This window comes from Pongo abelii, chromosome 1 (assembly GCF_028885655.2).
Source record: "Pongo abelii isolate AG06213 chromosome 1, NHGRI_mPonAbe1-v2.0_pri, whole genome shotgun sequence".
NCBI classification, from domain to species: domain Eukaryota; kingdom Metazoa; phylum Chordata; class Mammalia; order Primates; family Hominidae; genus Pongo; species Pongo abelii.
In genome coordinates, this window is record NC_071985.2 from 204,959,983 (window position 1) to 204,974,922 (window position 14,940).

The 14,940-nt window shown below is 49.0% G+C and overlaps 1 protein-coding gene across 6 annotated transcripts in view; it reads right to left on the reverse strand.

Annotated features, from left to right (window-relative positions):
• GMEB1 (glucocorticoid modulatory element binding protein 1) overlaps nucleotides 1-13,266 on the reverse strand; it is a 49,587-nt gene extending 36,321 nt beyond the window's left edge. For 2 of the 6 annotated variants that reach the window (XM_024235438.3, XM_024235432.3), the window contains exon 1: nucleotides 12,767-13,266. The gene's annotated coding sequence lies outside the window, so the exon portion shown is untranslated. Of the gene's footprint in view, nucleotides 1-5,729; nucleotides 6,759-10,562; nucleotides 12,448-12,766 lie in introns of those variants that run through there. The other 4 variants (XM_063713877.1, XM_063713880.1, XM_054538764.2 and 1 more) reach the window with 4 other exon arrangements.
• Nucleotides 13,267-14,940: the final 1,674 nt, after the last annotated feature.

A 14,940-nucleotide genomic window follows, 5' to 3' on the forward strand; every position in this document is an offset into this window, starting at 1 on the left:
TGACTACGACTGTGCCTGAACAGAGTAGGCACACAATGGATGCAAGTTTGAATACAAAACGTGTAGTCAGGGCCATGTGTGGTGGCTCACACCTGTAATCCCAGCACTTTTGGAGGCCTAGGTGGGTGGATCACCTGAGGTTGGGAGTTCGAGACCAGCCTGACCAACCTGGAGAAACCCTGTCTCTACTAAAAATACAAAAAATTAGCCTGGCGTGGTGGTACATGCCTGTAATCCTAGCTACTTGAGAGGCTGAGGCAGGAGAATCGCTTGAACCCAGGAGGTGGAGATTGCGGTGAGCCGAGATCATGCCATTGCACTCCAGCCTGGGCAACAAGAGCGAAACTCTGTCTCAAAAAAAAAAGTGTAGTCAGAAGATCTAATCCACATCTCACCTCTCCCACAGCACTTGTTTGCCTATAACACACATACTTAAGCATGGCACTCTGAATTTCCCTCAATGGCCCCAAAATACTCATCTGGTCTTCTATGCAACTATCATACCCCAAGAATCTTAAGTCCTAATACCATACCAGCCACCTAATGTACTCTGAGCATAGCATAATGTACCTTTATATTTCTTTGCCTTTTATTCCTTAAGCCTGAAATGCCTTTAATGCCTTTCTCCCTCATCTTCTCCCTTCAAAGTCCAGTTCAAAGCTCACTTCTCCACAAAGCCACTGCTAAACTATTTTCTTTTTTTTTGAGACGCGATCTCGCTCCGTTGCCCAGACTGGAGTTCTGTGGCATGATCTTGGCTCACTGCAACCTCTGCCTCCCAGGTTCAAGCAATTCTCTTTCCCTTCCTTTTTGGCTAGTCCCTGCTAACCATTTTGTGATTTACTTGAAACATCACTTCCTTGGGGAGGCCTTCTGTGAATTCCTTCACTAGGTTTGAGTTTGTGTTCTTGATCTCTCAGCACCTGCAGTACCCCCGTCACAACCATCATCTCACTTTGTTGGCTTTTCCTCCTCAGTCTGTACATCCCGGGAAAGCAAGGATTGTGTTTTGTTTTGTTTTTTTTAGACAGAGTTTCGTTCTTGTTGCCCAGGCTGGAGTACAATGGTACAATCTCAGCTCACTATAACCTCCGCCTTCCGGGTTCAAGTGATTCTCCTGCCTCAGCCTCCAGAGTAGCTGGGATTACAGGCATGCACCACCATGTCCGGCTAATTTTTATATTTTTAGTAGAGACGGGGTTACTCCATGTTGGTCAGGTTTGTCTTGAACTCCCAACCTCAGGTGATAAGCCCGCCTCGGCCTCCCAAAGTGCTGGGATGAGCCACCATGCCTGCCCAAGGATTCCAAGGATTGCTTTTCTTTTTTTTTTTTTTAAAGATGGAGTCTTGCTGTGTTCCCCAGACTGGAGTGGAGTGGCATGATCTCAGCTCACTACCACCTCCCTCTCCTGGGTTCAAGTGATTCTCCTGCCTCAGCCTCCTGAATAGCTGGAAATATAGGCGCGCACCACCACACCCAGCTAATTTTTGTATTTTTAGTACAGACGGGGTTTCACCATATTGGCCAGGATGGTCTTGATCTCTTGACCTCGTGATCTGCCCACCTCAGCCTCCCAAAGTGCTAGGATTATAGGTATGAGCCACTGCGCCTGGCCAGGATTGCTTTTCTTATTCAGCAATTCCCCCAAGGCTACCACAGTGCTCAGGACAGGAGTGTAATAAATGGTTTTCAAATATCAGACTTACATTTTATCTACAAAACTGCTTATCTAAACCTTTGTAAACAAATCTGAGCACACAGCAGATATGCAATATATTTTTGTCCAATTAGTGACTCACCTTACTCTAAAAGACTTCTAGAATTTTCTTTTTTATTTTTATATTTATTTATTTAAAGATAGAGACAGGATCTCACTATGTTGCCCAGGCTGGTCTTGAACTCCTGGCTTCAAGTGATCATCTGGCCTTGGCCTCCCAAAGTGTTGTGATTACAAGTGTGAGCCATTTGGCCAGGCGGGGTGGCTCACGCCTGTAATCCCTGCACTTTGGGAGGCCGAGGCAGGTGGATCACCTGAGATCGGGAGTTGGTGACCAGCCTGACCAACATGGAGAAACCCCATCTCTACTAAAAATACAAAACAATTAGCCAGGCGTGGTGGCGCATGCCTATAATCCCAGCTACTTGGGAGACTCAGGCAGGAGAATTGCTTGAACCCGGGAGGCAGAGGTTGTGGTGGGTGAACCGAGATCGTGCCATTGGACTCCAGCCCGGACAACAAGAGTGAAACTGCCACTCAAAAAAAAAAAAAAAGTGTGAGCTATCATGCCTGGCCACTTCTAGAACTTTCTGCCTTCCTATCTGGGTGGGATATAAATTTGCTTAGGCAGCTAGGCTAAACTATACAGCTTATGGCTCATCATTATGGCCAGTTCAACAAATATTATATTGAGTCTCTACCTCACATCAGCTAGAGTTAGATTCCTTAGATATGAGGAGCAACAATACCTGCTCTTAAGAAACTACAGAAGGAAAAGAGATACATGACACTATCGGATATGCGGGGAAAAAGTTAACTGCAAGATATTACAGTACAGAATATGAACTCCTGCAACTTGAAGCTTTAAAACTAGAAAGGGGCCAGGCACAGTGGCTCACACCTGTAATCCCAGAACTTTGGGAGGCCAAGACCGGTGGATCACTTGAGGTCAGGAGTTCGAGACCACCTTGGCCAACGGGGTGAAACCCCATCTCTACTAAAAATATAAGTATTAGCAAAGTGTGGTGGTGGGCGCCTGTAATCCCATCTACTCAGGAGGCTGAGGGAAGAGAATTCATTGAACCCAGGAGGCGGAGGTTGCAGTGAGCCAAGATGGTGCCACTGCACTCCAGCCTGGGCAAGAAAGCGAAACTCCATCTCAAAAAAAAAAAAAGGTCAGGTGTGGTGGCTCATGCCTGTGATCCCAGCACTTTGGAAGGTCGAGACGGGCGGATCACGAGATCAAGAGATCGAGACCATCCTGGCCAACATGGTGAAACCGTCTCTGCTAAAAATACAAAAATTAGCCGGGCGTAATTAGCCGGAGGCTGAGGCAGGAGAATTGCTTGAACCCGGGAGGCAGAGGTTGCAGTGGGCCAAGATCGCGGCACTGCGCTCCAGCCTGGTGACAGGGCGAGACTCCGTCTCAAAAAACAAAACAAAACAAAACAAACAAACAAAAAAAACAACCAGAAAAGGGCCAGGCACCGTGGCTGATGCCTAGCACTTTGGGAGGCTGAGATGGGCGGATTGCCTAAGCTCAGGAGTTCAAGACCAGCCTGGGCAACATGGTGAGACTCCGTCTCTACTAAAAGTACAAAAATTAACCGGGTCTGGTAACGTGAACCTGTAGTTCCAGCCACTCGGGAGGCAGAGGTTGCAGTGAGCCAAGATCGTGTCACTGCACTCCAGCTTAGGTGACAGAGCGAAAGTCTGTTTCAAAATAAAATTATATAAAACTAGAAAAGAGCCAGACGCGGTGGCTCACGCCTGTAATCCCAGCACTTTGGGAGGCCGAGGCGGGCGGATCATGAGGTCAGGAGATCAAGACCATCCTGGCTAACATGGTAAAACCCCATCTCTACTAAAAATACAAAAAATTAGCTGGGTGTGGTGGTGGGCCCCTGTAGTCCAAGCTACTCGGGAGGCTGAGGCAGGAGAATGGCGAACCCCAGAGGCGGAGCTTGCAGTGAGCCAAGATCGCGCCACTGCACTCCAGCCTGGGCGACAGAGCGAGACTCCGTCTCAAAAACAAACAAACAAAAACACTAGAAAAGAAAATCAAGGGTCTCCTCTCTTGGCTTTGGAGCCCCCTTCCCTCTGTCTCTGTACAGGGGAGCTTCTTCCTTTCTTCTCCCTTCTTTATTTCTTTTTTTTTTTTTTGAGATGAAGTCTCACTCTTATACCCCAGGCTGGAGTGCACTGGTGTGGTGTGATCTAGGCTCACTGCAACCTCTGCCTCCTGAGTTCAAGCAATTCTCCTGCCTCAGCCTCCCGAGTAGCTGGGATTACAGGGACCTGCCACCACACTCAGCTAATTTTTGTATTTTTAGTAGAGACAGGAGTTCACCGTGTTGGCCAGGCTGGTCTCAAACTCCTGACCTCAGGTGATCCGCCCACCTTGGCCTCCCAAAGTGCTGGGATTACAAGCGTGAGCCACCATGCCCGGCCTCTTCTCCCTTCTTTCTTGCCTATTAAACTCTCTACTCCTTAAAACCAAAATAAAATAAAATAAGAGAAAATAAAAATCAATGAACTGGTTCAGCTGGCTACCAACAGTAGAACCAAAACAATTAAGACCCTCGAGACTAGAAAAGTCCAAAAAGGAATGTGATGAAGCATACAAATTCCATCTAATCCTAGAATAATTGAACCCATAAATATCTTCAAAATTTGAACCATAAAAATGTAGGCGGAATTAAAAGAATCAGCTAACCTTTATTGAGCTAGCACTCATTGTCAAGCACTGTGCTATAACATATTTAATTTAAAACATGTAATACTTTGACAAGTAGCAAACTTATGGAATTCATTATTCCGAAAATGTGCTTTAAATTTTCAAAAATTACAGATTATGGACTGGGCATGGTGGCTCACGCCTGTAATCCCAGCACTTTGGGAGGCCAAGCCAGGTGGATCACAAAGTCAGGAGATTGAGACCATCCTGGCTAACACGGGGAAACCCTGTCTCTGCTACAAATACAAAAAATTAGCCGGACATGGTGATGGGCGCCTGTAGTCCCAGCCGAGATCGTGCCACTGCACTCCAACCTGGGCGACAGAGCAATACTCCATCTCCAAAAAAAAAAAAAAAAAAAAAAAAATTACAGATTATGCATCCCTTATTTGAAATGCTTGACATCAGGAGTGCCTCAAATTTCAGACTTTTTTTTTTTAATTTTGGCATATTTACATATACATAATGTGATATCTGGGGGATGGGACACAAGTCTAAACACAAAATTCAAAATTCGATTATGTTTCACATACATCTTACACACATAGCCTGATGGCAATTCTTTTTTATTTTTGAGACAAAGTCTCGATTTTTCACCCAGCCTGGAGTACAGTGGTGCAATTTCGGCTCACTGCAACCTCCGCCTCCCGGGTTCAAGTGATTCTCCTGCCTCAGCCTCCAGAGTAGCTGAGATTACAGGTGCCCGCCACCATATCTAGCTAATTTTTTTGTATTTTTAGTAGAGTCAGGGTTTCACCATCTTGGCCAAGCTGGTCTTGAACTCCACCCACCTCAGCCTCCCAAAGTGCTGAGATTACAGGCGTGAGCCACGGCGCCCGGTCGCTTGATGGCAATTTCATACAATATCTTTATTTGTATTTATTTATATTTATTTATTTATTTATTTTTTTTGAGATGGAGTCTTGCTCTGTTGCCCAGGCTGGAGTGCAGTGTCCTGATCTCGGCTCACTGAAAGCTCCGCCTCCGGGTTCACGCCATTCTCCTGCCTCAGCCTCCCAAGTAGCTGAGACTGCAGGCGCCCGCCACCATGCCTGCCTAATTTTTTGTATTTTTAGTAGAGACAGGGTTTCACCGTGTTAGTCAGGATGGTCTCGATCTCCTGGCCTCGTGATCCACCCACCTCGGCCTCCCAAAGTGCTGGGATTACAGGCGTGAGCCACCGCGCCTGACCAATTTTATACAATATTTTTAATAATTTTGTGAATGAAACAGAGCCTGCGTTAACTACTAATCCGTGGGATTTTTTCACTTACGCCATCATGTTGGCTCAAAAATTTTCAGATTTTGGAGATCTGGGGTTTCAGATTTTCAGATTAGGGATACTCAACCTATAATACCTTAGGCAAAAAAAATGGGTTAGTTAATCGTTAAAGAAGCAGATTTAGAAGGATGCTTCTAATTTCAACTTTCTACTCTAAAGTAAATCCCTTCTACAACATTCTGAATAGGTGGTTGACTAACTTCTTAATATCTTCCTCAATAGCAACTCACATTTTACTCTTTACCCACACCATACATTAGTACCCAAGAGGAATGTTCTGGCTTCTTCTCTAGCCTTCTGAGAGTTTATCAGAGAGGATAATTATAATCATCCACAATACATCTCTCAATGTCACTCTAAATCATGGGTCTGATTCAACATGGCAATTCTGACCTTATTTAGAGAAGCAAGTTTGGGTTGAGTATCACTCATTACCCTAAATACCATATTCCTTGCAGGTAACCTGAAACCAGCTCTAAATGCAAGGTCATTTCTAAGCTGAGTGTAAATGGAAAAGTAGCTCTTGTTTACAGCAACAAAAACTCCTGAGGCAAGATGAGTGAGTTGATCATTCGGGGCTTTGGAGTATTCACTGTGAAATCATACAACTCTCTCTGGAATTCTTTTTTCTTTTTTTAATTTAAACTTGCTTTTATTTTATTTTATTTATTTATTTTTGAGACAGAGTCTCACTCTGTTGCCCAGGCTGGAGTGCAGTGGTGTGATCTCCGCTCACTGCAACTTCTGCCTCCTGGGTTCAAGCGATTGTTGTGCCTCAGCCCTCCGAGTAGCAGCTGGGATGACATGTGCATACCACCATGCTCGGCTTTTTTTATTTTTAGTAGGGACGGGGTTTCACCACGCTGGCCAGGCTGGTGTCAGAACTCCTGGTCTCAAGTGATCTGCCTGCGCCTGTCTCCCACGGTGCTGGGATTACAGGAGTGAGCCACCCCAGCCGGCCTCTCTCTGGAATTCTACGTGAACACATGTAAAGGAAATATGTCAAATTTACATGAAATGCTTAAGAATTAACTATTCTGGGGCCAGGAGCGCGGTGGCTCACGCCTGTAATTCCAGCACTTTGGGAGGCCGAGGCGGGTGGGTCACGAGGTCAGGAGATCGAGACCATCCTGGCTAACATGGAGATAACCCTGTCTCTACTAAAAATACAAAAAATTAGCTGAGCGTGGTGGCGGGCGCCTGTAGTCCTAGCTACTCGGGAGGCTGAGGCAGGAGAATGGTGTGAACCTGGGCGGCGGAGCTTGCAGTGAGCTGAGATTGCACCACTGCACTCCAGCCTGGACAACAGAGCAAGACTCCGTCTCAAAAAAAAAAAAAAAAAAAAAGAATTAACTGTTCTGGCCGGGCACGATGGCCCACGCCTGTAATCCCAGCACTTTGGGAGGACCAGGCAGTCAGATCACCTGAGGTCGGGAGTTAGAGACCAGCCTTACAAACATGGAGAAACCCTGTCTCTACTAAAAATACAAAATTAGCCGGGCATGGTGGCCCATGTCTGTAATCTCAGCTACTTGGGAGGCTGAGGTAGGAGAATCACTTGAGCCCAGGAGGCGGAGGTTGCAGGTTAGCCGAGATTGTGCCTTTGTACTCCAGCCTGGGGAACAGAGGGAGACTCCGTCTCAAAAAAATAAATAAATAAATAAATCAAATTAACTGTTCTGCAGTTTTTTGGGTTTTTGTTTTCTTTCGTTTTGTTTTTTGAGACAGAGTCACCCTCTGTCACCCAGACCAGTGTGGAGTAGAGTGTTTTTGGCTTACTGCAGCCCCAACCTCGGGGCCTCAAGTGATCCTCCCACCTCAGCCTCTGGAGCAGCTGGCACTATAGGTACCAACCACCAACCCTGCTAATTTCTGTTTTCCTTTTTTTTCATTAACTTTTTTTTTTCCAGACGGAGTCTCGCTCTGTCGCCCAGGCTGGAGTGCAATGGCTGGGTCTTGGCTCACTGCAACCTCCACCTCCCTGGTTCAAGCAATTCTCTGTCTCAGCCTCAGCCTCCCGAGTAGCTGGGATTACAGGTGCCCGCCACCACGCCTGGCTAATTTTTTGTATTTTTAGTAGAGACACGGTTTCATCATGTTGGCCAGGCTGGTCTTGAACTCCTGACCTCATGATCCACCCACCTCGGCCTCCCAAAGTGCTGGGACAGGCGTGAGACACTACGCCCGGCCTAATTTCTTTACTTCTTTGTAGACATGTGGTCTTGCTATGTTGCCTAGCCTGGTGTCAAACTCCTGGGCTCAAGCAATCCTGTCACCTCGGCCTCCCAAAGTGCTGAGATTGAAGACCTGAGCCACTGTGCCCAGCCTGTAGTTATTTTCAAAGACAAAAACGACACTTTGAAACTAAGCACACCACTGCTCATATAGTTACCAGAAAACTAAACAAATGATTTCCAACCCATTCTAAATTCATTTTTCTGTGTCCTGAAAATCCAATGTCTAAAATGTGGCAAGATGCTATGTTTGAATAAGGACAAGTGTCAGGCTGTGCGCAGTGGCTCACGCCTGTAATCCCAGCACTTTGGGAGACCAAGGAGGGCGGATCACAAGGTCAGGGGTTCGAGACCAGCCTGGCCAACATGGTGAAACCCCGTCTCTACTAAAAATACAAAAATTAGCCAGGCGTGGCTGCGGGCGCCTGTAATCCCAGCTACTCAGGAGGCTGAGGCAGGAGAATTGCTTGAACCCAGGAGGCGGAGGTTACAGTGAGACAAGAACGCGCCACAGCCACTGCACTCCAGCCTGGAAACTCCATCTCAAAAAAACAAACAAAAAATGGACAAGTGTCACATGATTGCAGGGAAGGACACTGGAACTAGTAATGAAAAAGGAGTAATACTGGCTGGGCGCAGTGGCTCACACTTGTAATCCCAGCACTTCGGGAGGCCGAGGCGGGCGGATCACCTGAGGTCAGGAGTTCAAGACCAGCTGGCCAACATGGAAAAACCACTTCTCTACTAAAAATACAAAATTAGCTGGGCGTAGTGGCACATGCTTGTAATCCTATCTACTCGGGAAGCTGAGGCAGGAGAATCACTTGAACCCGGGAGGCAGAGGTTGCGTTGAGCTGAGATCGAGCCACTGCACTCGAGCCTGGGCAACAACAGCAAAACTCAAAAAAAAATAAAAATAAAAATTATCTGGGCATGGTGGCATGCGCCTGTAGTCCCAGTCCTCGGGAAGCTGAGGCAGGAGAATCACTTGAACCCAGGAGGAGGAGGTTGCAGTGAGCTGAGATTGTGCCACTGCACTCCAGCCTGGCGACAGAGCAAGATTCCGTCAAAAAAAAAAAAAAAAAAAAAAAAGTAACAATATCTGTCACCCAGGCCGGAGTGGGGAGGGATAGCATTAGGAGATATACCCAATATAAATGACGAGTTAATGGGTGCAGCACACCAACATGGCACATGTATACATATGTAACAAACCTGCACGTTGTGCACATGTACCCTAGAACTTAAAGTATAATAACAAAAAATAATAATAATATTGGCACTTTCTGGGGACTTAAAAAAGTAGGCCAGGCGTGGTGGCTCAAGCCTGTAATCCCAGCACTTTGGGAGGCCGAGGCGGGTGGATCACGAGGTCAGGAGATCGAGATCATCCTGGCTAACACCGTGAAACCCCATCTCTACAAAAAATACAAAAAAAAAAATTAGCTGGGCATGGTGGCGGGCGAGTAGTCCCAGCTACTAGGGAGGCTGAGGCAGGAGAATGGCGTGAACCCAGGAGGCAGAGCTTGCAGTGAGCCAAGATTGCGCCATTGCACTCCAGCCTGGGCGACAGAGTGAGACTCCTCAAAAAAAAAAAAAAAAAAAAAGTAAAAATGAGTACGAGATTTTCTGAAATTTTCTAACCCCAAAATATTTATTTAATTTTTTTTGAGACGGAGTTTCTCTCTTGTTGCCCAGGCTGGAGAGCAATGGCACAGTCTCGGCTCACTGCAACTTCCGCCTCCCAGGTTCAAGCGATTCTCCTGCCTCCCAAGGAGCTGGGATTACAGGCATCTGCCACCACGCCCAGTTAATTTTTGTATTTTTTAGTAGAGACAGGGTTTCACCATGTTGGCCAGGTGGGTCTCAAACTCCTGACCTCAGGTAATCCGCCCGCCTCCGCCTCCCAAAGTGCTGGAATTACAGGCGTAAGCCACCGCGCCCAGCCCAAAATATTTATTTATTCCACACTCTATTATAATTTTTGGAGACTGTGTAGTCATTTTTTTTATTTTTTATTTATTTTTTATTTTATTTATTTTTTTTTTGGTGAGACATCGTCTCCCTCTGTCACCCAGGTCGGAGAGCAGTGGCGCGCTCTCGGCTCACTGCAACCTCGACTTCCGGAGCTCAAGCGATCCTCCCACTTCAGCCTCCGGAGTAGCTGCGACCACAGGCAACTAGCTCCACCACGCCCGGCTAATTTTTGTCATTTTTTGTAGAGACAGGGTTTCACCATGTTGCCCAAGCTGGTCTGGAACTCGAGCTAAAGAGAGGCCGAGGAGGCCGCTCACTTTGGAAGGCCGCCTGTCTCGGCCTCCCAAAGTGCTGGCATTACAGGCATAAATCACAGCGCCCGCCAGAAAACTAACAAAATTAGGCAGGCGCAGTGCCACGCACCTGTAGTCCCAGCTACTCAGGAGGCTGAGCTGAAAGGATCGAGTTTGCAGTGAGCTGAGATCCCGCAATGCACTCTCACTTGGGCGACAGAGGGAAACTCTGTCCCCCCAAAAAAATAAAATAAAAAAGAAATTTCCACTCTACGGTTTTAAAACGAGGGGAAAAAATGCAAGTTAAAACTTTATTATTACTTGAAGCCAAAACTCCTTGATATCCCCTTTATTTCTTCTCATGCATTCAGTGGGTGATCCAGAGTGCTACAAGATGTAATGAGGTCAACAAGTAAATTACGCAGAAACACTGAGAGAAGTATACAGAGGAGGTGAAATTCTAAGTCACAGACTGGAGACTACTATGTAGATGTTTGAGGGAGCGATGGGATAAGAGTTATTTGGAGTCATCCCGCTACAGTCCGGTGGACTTTGGCTTAGGGCAAGACCAAAATACTGCCCCCACAATAAACCCAATGAAGCTGAGTAGAAGCTACCTATTAAATGTATTTGCTGAAGTAAATAGGAACCAAAAAAAAAAAAGTCATTTAAGTTATTAAATATACATCCTTGATATAAGGCTCTCAAATTAGGAGACGGTGCAACCATTGAATAAGAAGTTTCCCCGGCAGGGCGCAGTGGCTCACGCCTGTAATACCAGCACTTTAGGAGGCCAACGCGGGCAAATCACGAGGTCAGGAGATCGAGACCATCCTGGCTAACACGGTGAAACCCCGTCTCTACTTAAAACACAAAAAAATTAGCCTGGTTGGGCCAGGCGCAGTGATTCACGCCTGTAATCCCAGTACTCTGGGAGGCTGAGGATGCGGATCACCTGAGGTTGGGAGCTCGAGACCAGCCTGGCCAACATGGTGAAACCCCGTCTCTACTATAAATACAAAAATTAGCTGGGCGTGGTCGCGGGCGCCTGTAGCCCCAGCTACTCGGGAGGGTGAGGCAGGAGAATCGCTTGAACCCGAGAGGCGGAGGTTGCAGTGAGCCGAGATCGCACCACTGCACTCCAGCCTGGGCGACAGAGTGAGACTCCGTCTCAAAGAACAAATAAATAAATAAATAAATAAAAAGGGTCCCCAAATGCACTTTGGTAACTATTAGCAGAGGCAAGGAGGAAGAAGATAATCCCTCAAGACTAGAATTATGTCTGACAGTCTCTTTTCCTAAAACCCGTCTTGATTCGCCTAAACAGACATCAATCAAGGCCCCATCTGTGTCTACTAGGAAGTGGTTTTGAGATTTCTCTCATCTTGAGAGAATCCAGGGCTGCGCCTGCTCTGCTGTCTAGGTCAAGGCTTCACCCCCTTGTCTGGTGGATCATCCTCCAAAGACCCTCGGGTTGAGATTTTGCCTTCATCTCTCCTGCCCCTCAATTAGATAACACCTGGCCAATTCCTTTGTCATTTCAGAAAGCGGGAACACCCTAAGCATCTTTCCTCAACGATCTCTACTTCTCTCAAAAAGATAGGTTTCTCCATCCCCTGACCGCGCAGGTTACTTTGTTCTCCACCTAGACATCAAGAGGCACCTAGACACCTTCCATCTCCTCAGGTTTGGACGCTGCTCTTTCGTACTTCAGGAGGCTCTAGGAGTCTTCCTACCACGCGCTCATCTGTGGGGAGACCTGGGCCTGCTCACTTCCCCTTGGAGCTCCTCTTCCTTCCCTGCTTTTGGAAAAAAACCTGCCCTTTTTTCCCTTGTTCTGAGTGGCCGAGGCCTCTACCGCGCCCCTCGGGATAAGCTGGACTCTGATCTCCTCAGAAGAACCCACTCTGTACTCTTGCTCTCCCGCCAAGGCTCCGAGAGGGTCTCCTCCCAAGCGGGCATCCGGGCTTCCAGCACCTATCGTCCCCCTCCCACTGGGCAGGACCCAGGCCTCCAACCAGCTCCTCATCCAAGGGCCCGGTGCTCCCCGGACCCCGCCTTTGGGGATACCCCAGGCTCCCCGGACCCCTCGACGGGGTCCTGGGCGCCTAGGCCTCTCAGTCCGGAGTCACTCCGGCCCCTCCTGGCCCCTGAGCCGAGTACTTCCGGGCCCCTCGGTCCGGGGGCGCCGGGGCCCCCCCAGTGGTGGACTCGCCGGTTCTCGCCGCCCCGGCCTGGGGCCGAGCCCCGCCGGCGCGGCCGGCTGCGCTGGGGGCGGCCCGGCTGCTCGGGCGGACCCAGCGGCAGCGTCCCCCCACCCCCCCGCGGCGCCGCGACGTCCGCTCGCTCCCCGGCGGCGGCGGCGGCACGCACAGGGCGTGGGGAGGCGCCCGCGGAGGCAGCAGCCCCCCGCCCCCTGCGCGCCCGCCCGCCCTCGCCGGCCGCCGCGCGGCCCCCGCGCCCGCCCCCCCGCCCCCACCCCACCCCGCGCCCGCGCCCGCGCGCCCACCCCTCCCCCTCCTCACCGTCTCCGTCGGGCGGGCGGGCGGCGAGCGGCCAGGGCGGGCGGGCGACGGAGCATGCGCAGAGGCCGCCACGGCAGCTACCGCCACCGCCGCCGCCAGGCCGGGCTTCAACACTTCCGGCCGCCGCCGCCGGCGAGCTGTCGCCTTAAAGGGGACGCGTCCCTATTGCCGGCCCCACCGAGGATTAACCTTAGCCAAGGGATTTGGGCCTTACCTAAGCAGAATTCTTTCGCCCTTGAAAATCAGTGTTGGAAAGGTCGCTAGAGACCCCAGTAACTCTCCTTCCCTCACTCATAGATGAGGAAAATAAGCCCTAAGTGAAAGAATCACCTCAACCACAATTGAGGGCCAAGCTAGCTATCTCGACTCCTCTGGAGGACTCTACTCCATTTACCTCCCCAAATCCTGTTTTATGAAGTTTACATCTTATCAGACCCTTCAAGTTACAATCCAGCTATCAGTTTGCAATCAGAAGATCTGCATAGATCAGTAACTGGTCACGAGTGCTTGAGCAAGCCCTAAGCATTGTCTGACCCATGCCTGTTTGCCAAGTTTTTCCTGCTTGTGAGTTTCTGGGTTGAAGTCTTGACTCCCCTGCTGGAAGTGTAAACGACTCTGGAGGAATTTCTTGACAGCTCTAAACCTGTTTCCGATAAGACATAATGTGAGTGCTAAAGAAGGTGATACCAGCATGAAAAGTGCTTCAGAGAGTTCCTGGGGTCAGTAATAGTAATTAACAAGTATTAAGACCTTTATTTTTTATTTATTTATCTTTTTTGATACAGAGTCTCGCTCTTTGGCCAGGCTGGAGTGCAGTGGCGCGATCTTGGCTCACTGCAGCTTCCGCCTCCTGGGTTCAAGTGATTCTCCGGCCTCAGCCTCCCGAATAGCTGGCACTAGAGGCGCGCGACACCACGGCCGGCTAATTTTGTGTGTGTGTGTGTGTGTGTGTGTATTTTAGTAAAGGCAGGATTTCACCATGTTGGTCAGGATGGTCTCAATATCTGACCTCGTGATCCACCCCCTGGGCCTCCCAAAGTGCTGGGATTACAGGCGTGAGCCACCGCGCCCGGCCGTATTAAGACCTTTCTATGGCCAGGTGTGGTGGCTCACGCCTGTAATCCCAGCACTTTGGGAAGCCGAGGCGGGCAGATCACTTGAGACCAGGAGTTCGAGACCAGCCTGGGCAACATGGTGAAACCCCGTCTCTACTAAAAATACAGAAATTAGCCGGGCGTCGTGGCACGCGCCTCTAGTCCCAGCTACTCAGGAGGCTGAGCCAGGAGAATCACTTGAACCCGGAAGGCGGAGGTTGCAGTGAGCCGAGATCAGGCCATTGCACTCCAGCCTGGGCAACAGAGTGAGACTCTGTCTCAAAAAACAGACAAAAAGACCTTTCTATGGCCTATGGCTTGGTGAAGATGCTTCTGTCTTGTATAATCCTCACAGCAATCCTACTAAGTAAATTTCTCTCTTTTTTTTTCTTTTTCTTTTTCTTTTTTTTTTTTTTGAGACGGAGTCTTGTTCTGTCGCCCAGGCTGGAGTGCAGTGGCACAATCTCGGCTCACTGCAAGCTCCGCCTCCCGGGTTCATGCCATTCTCCTGCCTCAGTCTCCTCAGTAGCTGGGACTACAGGCGTCCACCACTACGCCCGGCTAATTTTTTTGTATTTTTTAGTAGAGACAGGGTTTCACCGTATTAGCTAGGATGATCTCGATCTCCTGACCTTGTGATCCGCCCGCCTCAGCCTCTCAAAGTGCTGGGATTACAGGCGTGAGCCACCGTGCCCGGCCCTTCTTTTCTTTTCTTTCTTTTTTTCTTTTTTTTTATGGGGGGGATAGGTCTGGGTTGATCTCCCAGGCTGAGTGCAGTGGCAGGTTCTCGGCTCACTGCAGCCCCAGTCTCCAGTGCTCAAGCAGTCCTCCTGCCTCAGCCCCCGGAGCAGCTGGGACCACAAGCAGGAGCCACCATGCCTGGCTAATTTTTACATTTTTAGTAGAAATGGGGTTTTACCATGTTGCCCACTCTGGTCTCTAACTCCTGGACTCAAGCAATCCTCCTGCCTTGACCTCCGAAAGTGCTGGGATTACAGGTGTGAGCCACCATAATTGTTTATTTATTTATTTATTTATTTGGAGACGGAGTCTTGGTCTGTGCACTGGTGCGATCTCGGC